The 14,321-nt window shown below is 37.2% G+C and overlaps 1 protein-coding gene across 17 annotated transcripts in view; it reads right to left on the reverse strand.

The window, feature by feature from the left end:
- Positions 1–14,321, reverse strand: part of LOC107794505 (histone-lysine N-methyltransferase ATX2) — a 70,278-nt gene that overhangs the window by 14,861 nt on the left and 41,096 nt on the right. For 6 of the 17 annotated variants that reach the window (XR_012698487.1, XR_012698481.1, XR_012698479.1 and 3 more), the window contains exon 25: positions 4,156–4,245. The gene's annotated coding sequence lies outside the window, so the exon portion shown is untranslated. Of the gene's footprint in view, positions 1–1,762; positions 2,222–2,318; positions 2,735–2,836; positions 3,661–4,155; positions 4,246–4,957; positions 5,217–6,147; positions 6,199–10,644; positions 10,785–14,321 lie in introns of those variants that run through there. The other 11 variants (XR_012698483.1, XR_012698482.1, XR_012698476.1 and 8 more) reach the window with 11 other exon arrangements.

Genomic DNA, 14,321 nt, shown 5'->3' on the forward strand with positions numbered 1-14,321 from the left:
AAGACAACTTGCATATGAGAATCTCGTGAATCATGCAAGAATTGACCCACCACGCTAACTGAATAAGCTATGTCTGGTCTCGTGTGAGAGAGATAAATGAGTCTTCCAAGCAACCTCTGATGTCTCTCCAACTCCACTTTTTAAGTTGTGATTGCTTTCAATGGACGATTTTGCGGGCCTGCAACATATCATACCGGTTTCTTTCAAAAGATCCAGAATATACTTTCCTTGAGAAATAAAAATTGCTCTTTTTGATCTAGCAACCTCAATTCCCAAGAAGTACTGCAATTGTCGTAGACCTTTGATCTCAAATTCATGTGCCAGCAACTTCTTCAATTGGGACATCTCCTCTTTGTCATCTCATATCATTACTATGTCATAAACATACACTATAAGAAAAGTGAGCTTATCCGTTTGATGTCTTATGAATAGGGTGTGATCAACATTGCTTTGTTGGTCACCAAAGGAGATTATTGCTTTGCAGAACCTGTCAAACCAAGCTTCGGGAGATTGCTTCAGTCCATACAAGGCTTTCTTCAATCTGCATACCTTTCCTTGACTTTGTGCAGTATCAAATCCTGGAGGAATCTCCACATACACCTCTTCTTCTAAGTCTCCATGAAGAAATGCATTCTTCACATCAAACTGTTGCAAGTCTCAATCGAAATTAGCTGCACAAGACAAAAAAATTCTAATTGTGTTCATCTTAGCAATATGGGCAAATGTCTCTTGATAATCCACTCTATAAGTCTGAGTAAATCCCTTAACCACCAATCTTGCTTTGAATCTTTCGATCGAGCCATCAACTTTGTGCTTCATAATGAAGACCCATTTGCAGTGGTGAAGTAACAAGTTCCCAAGTCTCATTGTTTACAAGACCTATATTTCTTCAATCATAGCTTGCTTCTATTTAGGATCTACAAAAGTTTCCTTTCAATTCTGGGAATAGACAAGGCAAAAGCTCTATATGATGGAGATAAAGAATTATAGGAGACAATGAGATAAAGAGTGTTTGATAGTGCAAGATCTGACTCCTTTTCTGTGAGCAATAGGCATATCTAACTCATTAAGAAATGTAGAAAACTCACCGGTAGAAGAACAACTTCGGTAGATCGCATGATGGCTTCTTCTGCTCTATTTCTCCTTGAGTAAATTTTCAAATCAGGCTTATCCAAACACCCAATAGTCTCCTCCTGAATTCTTTCTCCAATTTCACTTTCCCTTGTGACAATGTCATCAAGAGGTCCAGTAATGGAACTAGGTAGGTGATAAGGTAATACTGAAATAGGGCTCAAATTCTCGAAAGCTAACATCCATGCAAATAAAAGATCTCCTAGAGGGAGGATGATAACATTTGTAACCTTTCTGTGTTCTAGGATCAAGTTTCCCTGAATTCCTAATGTGGACAAAGCAAATACACCCAAACACCTTTGGACGAATAGTATATTTATTCTTACCTTATAAAGCCTCCAGAGGACTACGAAAAATGAAGATTTTAAGTGGCATTCTGTTGATAAGATAGACAACCACTAGAATAGCATCCCCCAGTAAGGTTTTGATAGATGCATGTTGAACATAAGAGATCTTGCTACTTCTAATAACTGCTTATGTTTTCTTTCAGTGACCCCATTTTGTGCACTAGTGTAAGGACAACTAGTCTGATGGACTATCCCATTGGACTCCAAATGAGCACCAAATCTTTTATCCATGTATTTGCCGCTTATCAGTTCTCAAGATTTTTATTTTGGCATCAAACTGAGTACAAATTATCTTATGAAATGACTGAAAACAAGAGAAAACTTCACTTTTGGCTTTTAACAAATATACACAAGTCATCCTAGTGCAGAAATCAATGAAAGTAACAAACCATCGACTACCAGACAAGAAATAATTTAGGTATGACCTCATACATCACAATGAATAGTCATAAATGGGGTTGTGCTTCTATTATCACTCACAGAATAAGAGTTTCAAGTATGCTTGGCATATTCACATGCATCACAGAACAAATATTCAAATTAAGTTCTTGAAAACAAATCGGGATATAACCTCTTCAAAACAAAGAATGATGGGTGTTCTAACCGTCTATGCCGTTGCATTATTTCTTGGTTCACATTACTACTTTCCCAAAAAAAGCTTGACCAGAGTTTTGAATTCCATCCAATATATACAAGTCATCACGTAATCTACCACTGCTAATCCTTTTTCCTGTTCGAAAAGCCTTAAAAATACAATGATCAAGAAAGAACTCAATTTTACAGTTTAGAGCTTTGCTGATGGCACTAAAGGATAAAAGATTGACAGGGAACTCAGGGACATGGAGTACAGATGATAGTTTAATATAAGAAGTACAAACGACAGAATCTGTTGCACAGATAGGTGTTCAAAGAGCCATTGGCTATTCTAACATTATCTTCTTTGAGACACGTAGAATAGTTTCTAATGCCTTTAGAAGAGCCGGTCATTTGTCTATTTGCACAAGAATCAACAATTCAAGAATTAAGGTGAGCAACAAAGGTAGTACTTGATTATACATAATTGGATGTGGCAATATTAGCGTAGTCAAGTTTGGCTAGGAGGCGACGAAAAAGTCGAATTTCATCCGAAGACAAAATTTCTCCAGAAACCCTCTCGTTGAATCTCTCCATATTTTCTGCCCAATCATAAGGAAATCTGAAGACAATTTCTCAGAAACATTCTGCATCGCCGAAAACCAAATCTGTCTCGACGGAACCTTAACTCCGGTGAATAGAAAAATCAAAACTAGTTAGGATAGGATCGGAATGTTCCAGCGACCCCAACAGAAAAGAAAATTCCAAAAAAACAAAAAACTAACCAGAAGGAGTTTGTGTTGCAAACAACCATCAAGTCAGAAGTGGCACATAAAATATTCTCATCACTGAGGCCATACAAATTGAACATTCCAGAAGCTTCTAGAGACCGGCGCCTGGGAGAACTCGACCTGTTTGATAAAAATGAAACCCCTAGTGCTGCGAGGGAGATAACTCACCTCAAAAAGGCATCAATGGCTCTAATACCATGTAGATTTTGAGAAGAAAAAAAGGCTTCTTGTATTTTTGTGTGTTTACATCCAATGAGCAACGGAATATATACAAAGCTCCTAATGCTAATTAAGAAAATAAATAAATCTAGATAATCAATCCAGCTATCAATTCAAATCAAATCAAATCACCTAAATATAATCAAATCTCCTGAAATCATGTGAGAATTAACAATCTCCTAAATATAGTCAAATCTCCTAATACCATGCTAATCAACAAGAAAAATGGTTGGAAGATGAGTAATCTCAAAGTCCTAGACTAATACGCCAATAGAGGTGGTGTTTGGATGGCCGAAAATGGCTGGAAATCACCTAGGTAGAGATGACACAAATACTCTTAAGAACATCGGAAACAACAAGTGAAAATATGGAAGAACAGTTGCCTTAACCTACAAATTGCGATGAATAAGCTCAGGAGTCTACTCCAATTAACCCAAGAAGCTCATGAGCATAGGACAAGGGACGGTTGAGCAACTCAAGCGAACTGCCTTACTTTATTCCACCATAGAGATAGAAGCAGGAAGGTTGTGAAGATGGCCTCGTTTTCCAACATCCGATCCGATAAATGGAGGACTGACTGGCCCGAGTTCTCACGAGCGCTGGCAGGTTATATAGAAAAAGTCGCAAACAATTCAACACATGCGCAACCATGGCTACTCCAACAAAATTCGCGAGAGTTTTCTACTGGAATATCGTGAGCCCCTTGGTCAAGCTAATTGAAGCACAACACTCACACAAAAAAAGGCACCTTGGGTATCACTCATAGCCACCGGAAAATTGCATAGTGATGAGATTTCTCTAGCACACATTGTTGATAAATGCACAATGAGCGAATTTTCACAATGTTTTGATGCCATGTGCAAAAGAAAAAAGGAAAAAAGATTAAGCGAATGCATGGAAAACCTATCTTACATCCCAATCTCCTTATTTTATACTTTTTATATGTATTTAGTGAATTTTTTTATGTGAAACACTTATAGACACTTCTCAATATATAACATGTATGTCTAATCAATTTATATAATTTATCAAAACCACATTTCAGAACAAGAGTTCAGTAGATGAATAGATGATACAATAGTGTGATACTTCACCTGAGCATATGAAGAGATTTGAGGCACCGTGCTCTAGTGATTTGGTTCAGATTTCGCACCCTGTGGCTTTAAAAATGGACATTCTTGAGACTGCATATGGAGTTTGATCGGAATCAGAACAAGCATAAAGATATAAATATGTAAAAGAGCAAATCAAAAACCAAGTAAAATTTAGATAACAGGGAATACAGCAACTAAAGTTTTTGGGATAATATAACAAAAGGAAGTCTGGTCGTTATGTGTTTATTTGTCCATATGACAGTAACTAATACACCTTTTAGTAACTTAAGTGACCCAGAAAATCAAATTACTTTAACAAGATGGAGCTTTAGGGGCAAACTAAAATTGCACCTAGGGAAAGATTTGACCATATTTGACTAAAATAGAGAAGTCATAAAAGGGAACAAGCTCAGAAATACGTTACTTCTCCCATTTCAATTTGAATATCAAGATTACAAATTTCAACATTCTCATTTCTGCCACCTTCATCTTCTGGATATGGGAATTCTTTACTAGCCAACACTCTGCCCCATACAACATAGTCGGTCTAACCACCACTCTGTAGAACTTACCTTTAAAAATAATTGGCAACATCAACAGCCAACATAAAAATAATTATGCTGAAACTTAGTGGAAAATTCAATAAGATCATTGACTGTGTCAAGATACTCCTTCAATATCTCCAATAAAAGTACGAAACATACCCAGTGAAGTCATATCTAAGATTCTAAGATCACCTGTGCTCTTTCAGTTTTATGCACTTCGTGAAAAATCAATAATTGAAAAACTTAAAACCTCTTACAAGTAAGTTTTTGATACTCCACTCTTAACCATCGAAGAGTATTTCATCATCCACGTAGTCTTGCTGTATCACTAAAATTTATCATCCATTCTTCAATCTCCCGGTGCAACTCTCACTCCACTCTAAAGACAGCACCAAGATATAGACTTCAATTAAAAGGAAGGTCACAAAATACAGCCTTTAAAATGGCATGACGAGATATCCAGATGACAGCTTCCACACTGCATGGAAACAACAAATCCAGCTTCTGAAGATTGGTCTGCTTGATCAAAGAAATCATCAGTCTTACATGCAAGTGTGACAGTCTTCCAGATCAACAACATAACAGTGTTAAAGAGGAATATGGTGAAAGGACTTTATAACAGGCGTATATGCTGCAACTATTGCGCCCTAAGCATTCAGAAACCACCTCTAAAGACGGTCAATACCACCAGCCTGCTATAACATTTTGATCCTAATGAGCTGGTCCCATAAGCACTTCCTAACTACATAATTAAAATATGAATCTCTGAAATATAACCATCAGCCTGCTACAAGCATTTTGATCCTAATGAGCCGGTCCCATAAGAAATTCCTAACAACATAATTAAAATATGCATCTCTTTTATTTGAATTTGTTCTTTCATACTTAATACTCCTCTATGAACTTTAAAACTCGAATGAGAAAAGAAAGTCGTATTTGAACATGGCATAAATGTTCAATGATCAGACAAAGAAAATAGAAATACAATACAAGCATCCAGAAATTGTTGGAAAAATATACCTAAAACATGAAATATATGTGGTTGGATACAATTGACCTGACACAAATATAATAACATTTTGGAAGCTTTGTTCTTCATAGAGGGGTAGCATTCTGTTTATATGGTTAAGTTAACATGAAACAAAAAACAAAAGTCTATTTAAAATTTTGAAATAAAACTGAAGGAACCAAAGAAAACTAGAAGAATTTGGTTCTATAACATTGAAACTAAAAACCAAAACAAAACACCAACAAAATTGTAGTGCGCTAATTCCATTTTTCAGCTGAAAAGAATGGATTCCACCGCTACACTTAGGATGTCCTTCTATGGCTAATACGCCACTGATTTTTTTCATTACGCGGTATATTTGAAATAAAGTAGTCTATATGCATGTGGAAATGAATTGTGTTCTCAGTACTACTAGTTGATTCTTGAAAGGTTGCATACCTGCTACAAGAGAGACCCCAATGTATTTGTTTCCCACCAACTATATTTTTCCTATAAATAACAAACAACAATCTCGCCTTAGTCCCAAAAAAGTAGAGGTCGGCGGAACGAATCCTCACTTCTTTCTTTATAAGCTCCATTCATATCATCATTATGCCAAAATAAAATAATAGCAGTGAGTAATAATATATACATAAGTTCTCTAACAAATTGAAAGCCTATTCCTAACAAATTGAAAGCCTTTATTAAATTATTATATATATATGAGTAATAATAATAAGAAAAATAGTAATAATATTAAAAGTTCTCTAACAAATTGAAAGCCTATTCTTAACTAGTAAGTATCACCTATATGAATCTTTTTCTTTCATTATGCCTTATCTTAAGCTAAGTTTGCATTGATTCTAAGGATTTTTAGGTTTTTTAAGAGAACTTATTGTAGATTTTTGAGAAGAAAAAAAAGGCTTCTTGTATTTCTGTGTGTGTTTACATCCCATGAGCAAGGGAATTTATACAAAGCTCCTAATGTTAATTAAGGAAATAAAAGAAATCTATACAATCAATCCAACTATCAAATCAAATCAAATAAAACCAGATCTCCTAAATATAATCAAATCTCTAGAAATCGTGCTAATCAAATCTCCTTGAATCATGCTAATCAACACTTACCCTCAAGTTGGTGCAAAGATGTCGCATATGCGCAACTTGCAACTCAAAGTATGGAAAGCTCACTTGTTGAGACCTTTGGTAAACACATCAGCTAGCTATTTTTCCGATGGCACGTAAAACAAACTGAAGACACCAGTTGTGACTTTTTCTTTGATGAAGTGTCGGTAAATTTCCATATGCTTTGTACGGTCATGCTGGACTGGATAATGAGCTACACTGATGGCAGGCTTATTGTCACAGTACAAGGAAAGTTTTCCATTTTCAGACAGTCTCAATTCCTATAGTAGCTTTAGTAGCCAAAGCACTTCGCAAACACCCTGGGCCATAGCTTTATATTCTGCCTCCGCACTTGATCTAGCTACTATACTTTGATTCTTACTTCTCCAAGTAACCAAGTTTTCTCCTACGAACGTACAATAACCGATGTTGATCTTCTGTAATCTAGAGATCCAACCCAATCCGCGTATGTAAAGGCTTCTATTTGGAGGTGATCATGTTTGGAGAAAAATAGACTTTTCCCTAGAGCAGATCAGCAAACTTCAGATACCGCAAAATGTAAAAGACAACTTGTATATGAGGATATCGAGGATCATGCATGAACTGACTCATCAGGCTAACTGAATAGGCTATGTCTAGTCTAGTGTGAGAGAGATAAATGAGTCTTCCAACCAATCTCTGATATCTCTCCTTATCAACTGACTCTCCAACTCCGCTTTGTAACTTGTGATTGCTTTCAATGGGCGATTCTGTAGGTCCGCAACCTGTCATACCAGTTTTTTCAAAAGATCCAGAATATACTTCCTTTGAGAAATAAAGATTCCTTTTTTGGATCTAGCAACCTCAATTCCCAAGACGTAGTGCAATTTTCCTAGATCCTTGATCTCAAATTCTTGTACCAACAACTTTTTCAATCGAATCATCTCATTTTTGTCATCTCCTATCATTAATATGTTATCAACATAGACTATGAGAAGACCGAGTTTACCCGTTTGATGTCTTATGAAGAGGGTGTGATCAACATTTTTTTGTCGGTAACCGAAGGAGATCATTGCCTTGTTAAATTTGTCTAACCAAGCTTTGAGTAATTGCTTCAGTCCGTACAAGGCTTTCTTCAATCTGCATACCTTTCCCCGACTCTATGCAGTATCAAACCCGGGAGAAATCTCCATACATACCTCTTCTGCTAAGTCTCCATGAAGAAATATTCTTCACATCAAACTGTTGCAAGTCCCAATCAAGATTAGCTGCATAAGACAAAAGAATTCTAATAGTGTTCATCTTAGCAACATGGTCAAATGTCTCTCGATAATCCACTTCATAAGTCTGAGTGAATCCCTTAGCCACCAATCTTGCTTTGAATCTTTCAATTGAGCCATCAGCTTTGTGCTTCACAGTGAAGGCCCATTTGCAACCAACCAACTTCTTGTCTGGTGGTAAAGTGACAAGTTGCCAAGTATCATTTTTTGAAAAGGCCTTCATTTCTTTAATCATAGCTTGCTTCCAATTAGGATCTGCAAAAGCATCCCTCCAATTCTGGGAAATAGACACAGAAGAAATAGAGAAGGCAAAGGCTCTATAGAATGGAGACAAAGAATTATAGGAGATAAAATTAGATAAAGGGTGTATGGTGGTGCAAGATCTGACTCATTTTCTGTGAGCAATAGGCATATTTAACTCCTTAGGAAATGTAGTTAACTGAACTCACCAATAGAAGAAGGTTAAGCTTCGGTAGATTGCATGATGGCTTCTTCTACTCTATTTCTCCTTGAGTAAGTTTTCAAATCAGGCCTATCCAAACGCCCAATAGTCTCCCCTTGAATGTTTTCTCCAATTTCACTTTCCCGTGTGACAATGTCATCAAGAGGTTTAGTAACGGAACTAGGTAAAATCACCTCTTCCTCCTTGCTGCTCTCTCCCTGAAGAGGTGATGAGGTAATACTGAAATAGGGCTCAGATTCTCAAAAGGTAACATCCATGCTAACAAAAGATCTCCTGCATGGAGTATGATAACATTTGTAGCCTTTCTGTGTCGAAGAATACCCAATGAAAACACACTTTATAGCTCTAGGATCAAGTTTTCCAAAATTTCTAGTTTGGACAAAGCAAACACACTGAAACACCTTTGGAGGAACATTATATTCATTCTTACCCTTTAAAGCTTCCAGAGGACTTTGAAAATTGAGGGGTTTAAGTGGCATTCTGTTGATAAGATAAGCAACCGCTAGAATAGCATCCCCAGTAAGGTTTGGGTAGATGCATTGTGAACATAAAAGATCATTCTACTTCTAACATATGCCTATTTTTTCTTTCAGCTACCCCATTTTGTTCACTCTTATAAGGACAACTAGTCTAATGGACTATCCCATTGGACTCCAAATAAGCACTAAATCCTTTATCCATGTATTCGTCGCCATTGTCAGTTCTCAAGATTTTTATTTTAGCATCAAACTGAGTACAAATTATCTTATGAAATGACTGAAAACAAGAGAAAACTTCACTTTTGGTTTTTAACAAATATAACGCGAGGTTGGAGGTTTGGAGACAAACCTTGGAGTCTAAAGGTTTCAAATTGAGTAGAACCAAAACAGAATACTTGGAGTGCAAATTCTGTGACGGGACCCATGAAGCAGACGTAAAGGTAGCTTGATGCTCAAGTTATCCCCAAGAGAGCGAGTTTTAAGTATCTCGGGTCTATTATCCAAGGTAACGGGGAGATTGACGAAAATGTCGCACATCGCATCGGAGCGGATTGGATGAAGTGGAGGCTCGCTTCCGGTGTTTTATGTGATAAGAACGTGCCGCTAAGACTTAAGGGCAAGTTTTATAGAGTGGTGGTTCGACTAGTTATGCTGTATGAAGCTGAGTATTGGCCAGTCAAGAACTCCCACATCTAGCAGATGAAAGTAGCAGAGATGAGGATGTTGAGATAGATGTGTAGGCATACCGGGAGAGATAAGATTAAGAATGAAGTTATCCGAGACAAAGTGGGAGTAGCCTTCGTGGAGGACAAGATGCGGGAGTCGAAGCTGAGATGGTTCGGACATGTTAAGAGAAGAAGCACTGATGCCCTTGTTAGGAGGTGTGAGAGGTTGGCCATGGCGAGTTTGAGGAGAGGTCGAGGTAGGCCTAAGAAGTACTGGGGAGAGGTAATTAGACAGGACATGGCGCTACTCCAACTTACTGAGGACATGACTCTTGATAGGAGGGTGTGGAGGTCGAGAATTAAGGTAGAAGGTTAGTGGGTAGTTTTTAGTTGCTCACCGATAGTCTTAGTAGTACGCATGTCCCTTCATATTCTTAGCTTTTTATTACGTTATGTGGTTTTGTTCGCTTCAGGTATTGTATCCCTTGTTGCTAGTATTTGGTACTAATTATCCTTTATATCTCCCTTTTTCTTTTCTCTTCCCTCTTTCTTCCTTTCTTGCTATCCACTTCTTCTTATTACTTTCCTGAGTCGAGGGTCTATTGGAAACAGTCTCTCTACCTTTTAGGTAGGGGTAAGGTCTGCGTACAAACTACCCTCCCCAGACCCCACCTGGTGGGAACATACTGGGTTTGTTGTTGTTGTTGTACCCAAGTCATCCTAGTGCAGCAATCAATGAAAGTAACAAACCATCGACTACCAGACAAAGAAACAGTGTGAGTAGGACCTCATACAACAGAATGACTAGTCATAAACGGAGTTGTGCTTTTATTATAACTCACAGGATAAAGTTTCAAATATGCTTGCCATATTCACACGCATCACAGAACAAAGATTCACATTGAGTCCTTGAAAAAAAAATCGAAATATAACTTCTTCAAAACAAAGAATGATAGATGTCCTAACCGTCTATGCCGCGTCTTATTTCTTGGTTGACATCCTTACTTTCCCCAAAAAAGGCTTGACCAGAGTTTTGAAGTCCATCTAATATATACAAGTCATCACGCAATCTACCACTGCCAATCTTTTTCCCTGTTTGAAGATCCTGAAAAAAACAATGATCGGGGAAGAACTCGATTTTACATTTTAGAGCTTTTTGACAGGGAACTGAGGGACATGGAGCGCGGATGATAGTCTAATATTAGGAGTACAAACAACAGTACCTTTTTCCACAGATAGGTGTTAAAGAACCATTGGCTATTTTAACATTATCTCCTTTGGAACACAGAGAATAGTTTTGAATGCCTTTAAAAGAGCATGTCATGTGACTATTTGCACCAGAATCAACAATCCAAAAATTAAGGTGAGCAACAAAGGCAGTACTTGATTGTACATAATTGGATGTGGCAATATTAGCGTAGTCAAGTTTGGCTAGGAGGCGGCGAAGAAGTTAAATTTCATCCGAAGACAAGATTTCTACATAAACCATCTCCTTGAATGTCTCCATATTTTATGCCCAATCATAAAGAAATCTAAAGAAAATTGCTCAGAAACATTCTGCCTAGCCGAAAACCAAATCTGTCTCGACGGAACCTTAACTCCTGGTGAACAGAAAAATCAAAACTAGTAGGGATAGGCTCGGAATGTTCCAGCGACCCTAATAGAAAAGAAAATTCCAAAAACAAAACCGTCCAGGAGTTTGTGTTGCGGACAACCACCAAGAGAGAAAACTCGACCTCTTTGATAAAAAGAGAACCCTAGTGCTGCGAGGGAAATAACTCACCTCAAAAAGGCAGCAATGGCTCTGATACCATGTAGATTTTTTAGAAGAAGAAAAGGCTTCTTCTATTTCTATTTGTGTTTACATCCCATGAGCAAGGGAATTTATACAAAGCTCCTAATGCTAATTAAGAAAATAAAATAAATCTATACAATCAATCCAGCTATAACAACAACAACAACAACCCAGGAGAATCCCACTAGTGAGGTCTGAGAAGGGTAGAGTGTACGCATACCTTACCCCTACCCCAGAGGAATAGAGAGGCAATCAATCCAGCTATCAAATCAAATAAAATAAAATCAGATCTCCTAAATATAATCAAATCTCATGAAATCATGTTAATCAACACTCTTAAATCAAATCTCATGAAATCATGCTAATCAACACTTATTTCCACGTGATTATAGGTCTACCGTGTCCTCTTATAACACCTTCATTTATTATATTTTCACACCTGCAGATCGGTGCATATGTTGAGAGACACAAGACATGATTAAACCATCTAAAGCAACATTCTCTCATTTTATCCTCAATGCGTGCTAATTGCACATCATGACAAATTTGATTATTTTTTCTCTTATCTTATCTTGTATGATGGCACATCCATCCTCGCATCCACGTCTCTTCAACACTCATCTTGTAGATATGTTGGACATTAGCGGCCTAACATTCACCGCCATTTAACATTCCCGGTCGTATAATTGTTCTATAGAACTTAACTTTCACTTTGGTATACACCCTTCTATCACATAATACCAGTAACACTTCTCCATTTCAACCATTGGGTTTTAATAATGAGTAACATTTTCATCTATTATTCCATTCTCTTGAAAAAACGAGCCAAGACACCTAAATTGTTTGCATTTTGGCACGGTAATCTCTAGAGTGCATGTATTCAATCTTGATTCTACTCATCCTAAAACTCTTAGTCTTTAAGATGCTTCTCGATAATTCAAGCTTGTGGTTGATACCCTCACTAGTTTCGTCGATTAATACAATATCATTAGCGAATAGCATAAACCATGTGAACTCATGTTGTATTGTGTGGGTTACCTCATTCCTAAGTTTACGCCTTATTACTCTTTCCTAAAGTTTCATCGTATGACTCATGAGCTTAATACCACAAAAGTTTGCAGAATTTTGAATATCTCCTTTGTTCTTATAAATTGGTGTTCTCATCACTCATTGGGCATTTATTGCTTCTTAGCATAGCATTGAATAGCTTGGTGAGCCATTTCACTCCAATCTCTCCAAGACGCTTCCAAACCTCTATAGAGATACTATCGAACCCCAAGCTTTTTTAATCCTCATATTTTTCATGGCATTTTTTTTACCATTGTCGGCCTAATTCTACGAGTGTAGCTAAAGCTTCTATTGTACATAGACGTGCGGAGGTCTAAAATGTTATTCTCTTGGTTCGAGTTAAATAATAGATTAAAATTGCCTCTCAATCTCTCTTTGATCTTGTTATACTCTATTAACACTTATTGAGAATCGTCTTTAATACACTTCACCTGGTTTAAATCCTAACTTCTCAGTCGTGCTAGTCTAAACATTTCTTTCTCCCCTTCTTCGTGTCCTTAGCTTTTGGTACAAGCTATCTAGAGCTTCTTCTCGAGCTTTACTAATAGTCTTCTTAGCTTCCCTCCTAGTTTTATTATGTTCTTCTAAGGCTTCTTCATCATCTGTTTTTGACAACTTCCTATAATACTGTCTATTTGCCTTAATAAATCTTTGTACCTTATCATTCCACCACCAAGATTCTTGTGGTCGAGGCCAGGCTCCCTTCGCCTATAGTTTTTCTTGAAATGCTAATTGGTTAGCACCTTTTAATACCCACCACCTAATGTATGGTTGTTTGCATGTCATCTCCTTTTCTCACTATACACTTGAGTTGAAATGTAAATATAAATTAGCTTTACTTCATGTATTTACATTATGTTTAAGCTTATGTATGTCATTTCCTGTAACTTGCATTTATTTTTCAAAACATATACTCACTCCGTTTTAATTTATGTGAACCCATTTGACTGGGCATATAGTTTAAGAAAAGAGAGAAGACTTTTGAACTTGTGGTGTAAAATGAGGCACATATATTTTGTGTGGCTATAAATTATTGCATAAAGGTAAATTGTTTCCAAATAAAGAAAGAGGTCATTCTTTTTGGCACGGACTAAAAAGGAAATAGGTTCACATAAATTGAAACGGAGGGAGTATAAAGGAAAGGTCTAATAGTCAGAGTTTTCAACAATCATTCAAATTTTGTGTTAGGTGTCTCTCCTTCCTAGTACCAGGTTGGATTTCTTATAGTCGACGCTCTCATTAATACAAGCAAACTTTTATTCAATTCTCTTGTTTACTCTGAGATCTAGACATTGGCTTTCCTGTACGGTTATTGACAATCCAGTCTATCGTGCTGAGCGGCTTTCAATTGGAAGAAAACAATCACAAAAAATTTGTTCCTTTGTCTTACGTCGCCCTCCCAAGACACCTCGAGAACACGTGTTGTGACAATTGATACAAGGGCATAAGCTCGACACTCAAACGGGGGATACATTGTAACGCTCATCACTTCTTATCATGACACGTGGCTAGAAAAATCAAGCCGATCACATTGCAAATGTGCAAGTAATTGAGGAACTGAAGCACCTCACATGCACAGTACCCAAGCTAAAAGCTAACTTGGAGTTGTTATTGGACGATATGACGCACTGATGCAGTAGAAAATTAAGGTACTTGAACTCAAATCCTACAACAGTGGTCGAAATCCAAAGTCATCGAAACTTTCTTTTTCTACGTCGATCAATATTTTGCGGTTGGTGATGGATTGGAAACAAGAAGATGACCGATGTCGCCAAGTAC

Source organism: Nicotiana tabacum, chromosome 14 (genome assembly GCF_000715075.1).
Source record: "Nicotiana tabacum cultivar K326 chromosome 14, ASM71507v2, whole genome shotgun sequence".
NCBI classification, from domain to species: Eukaryota; Viridiplantae; Streptophyta; class Magnoliopsida; order Solanales; family Solanaceae; genus Nicotiana; species Nicotiana tabacum.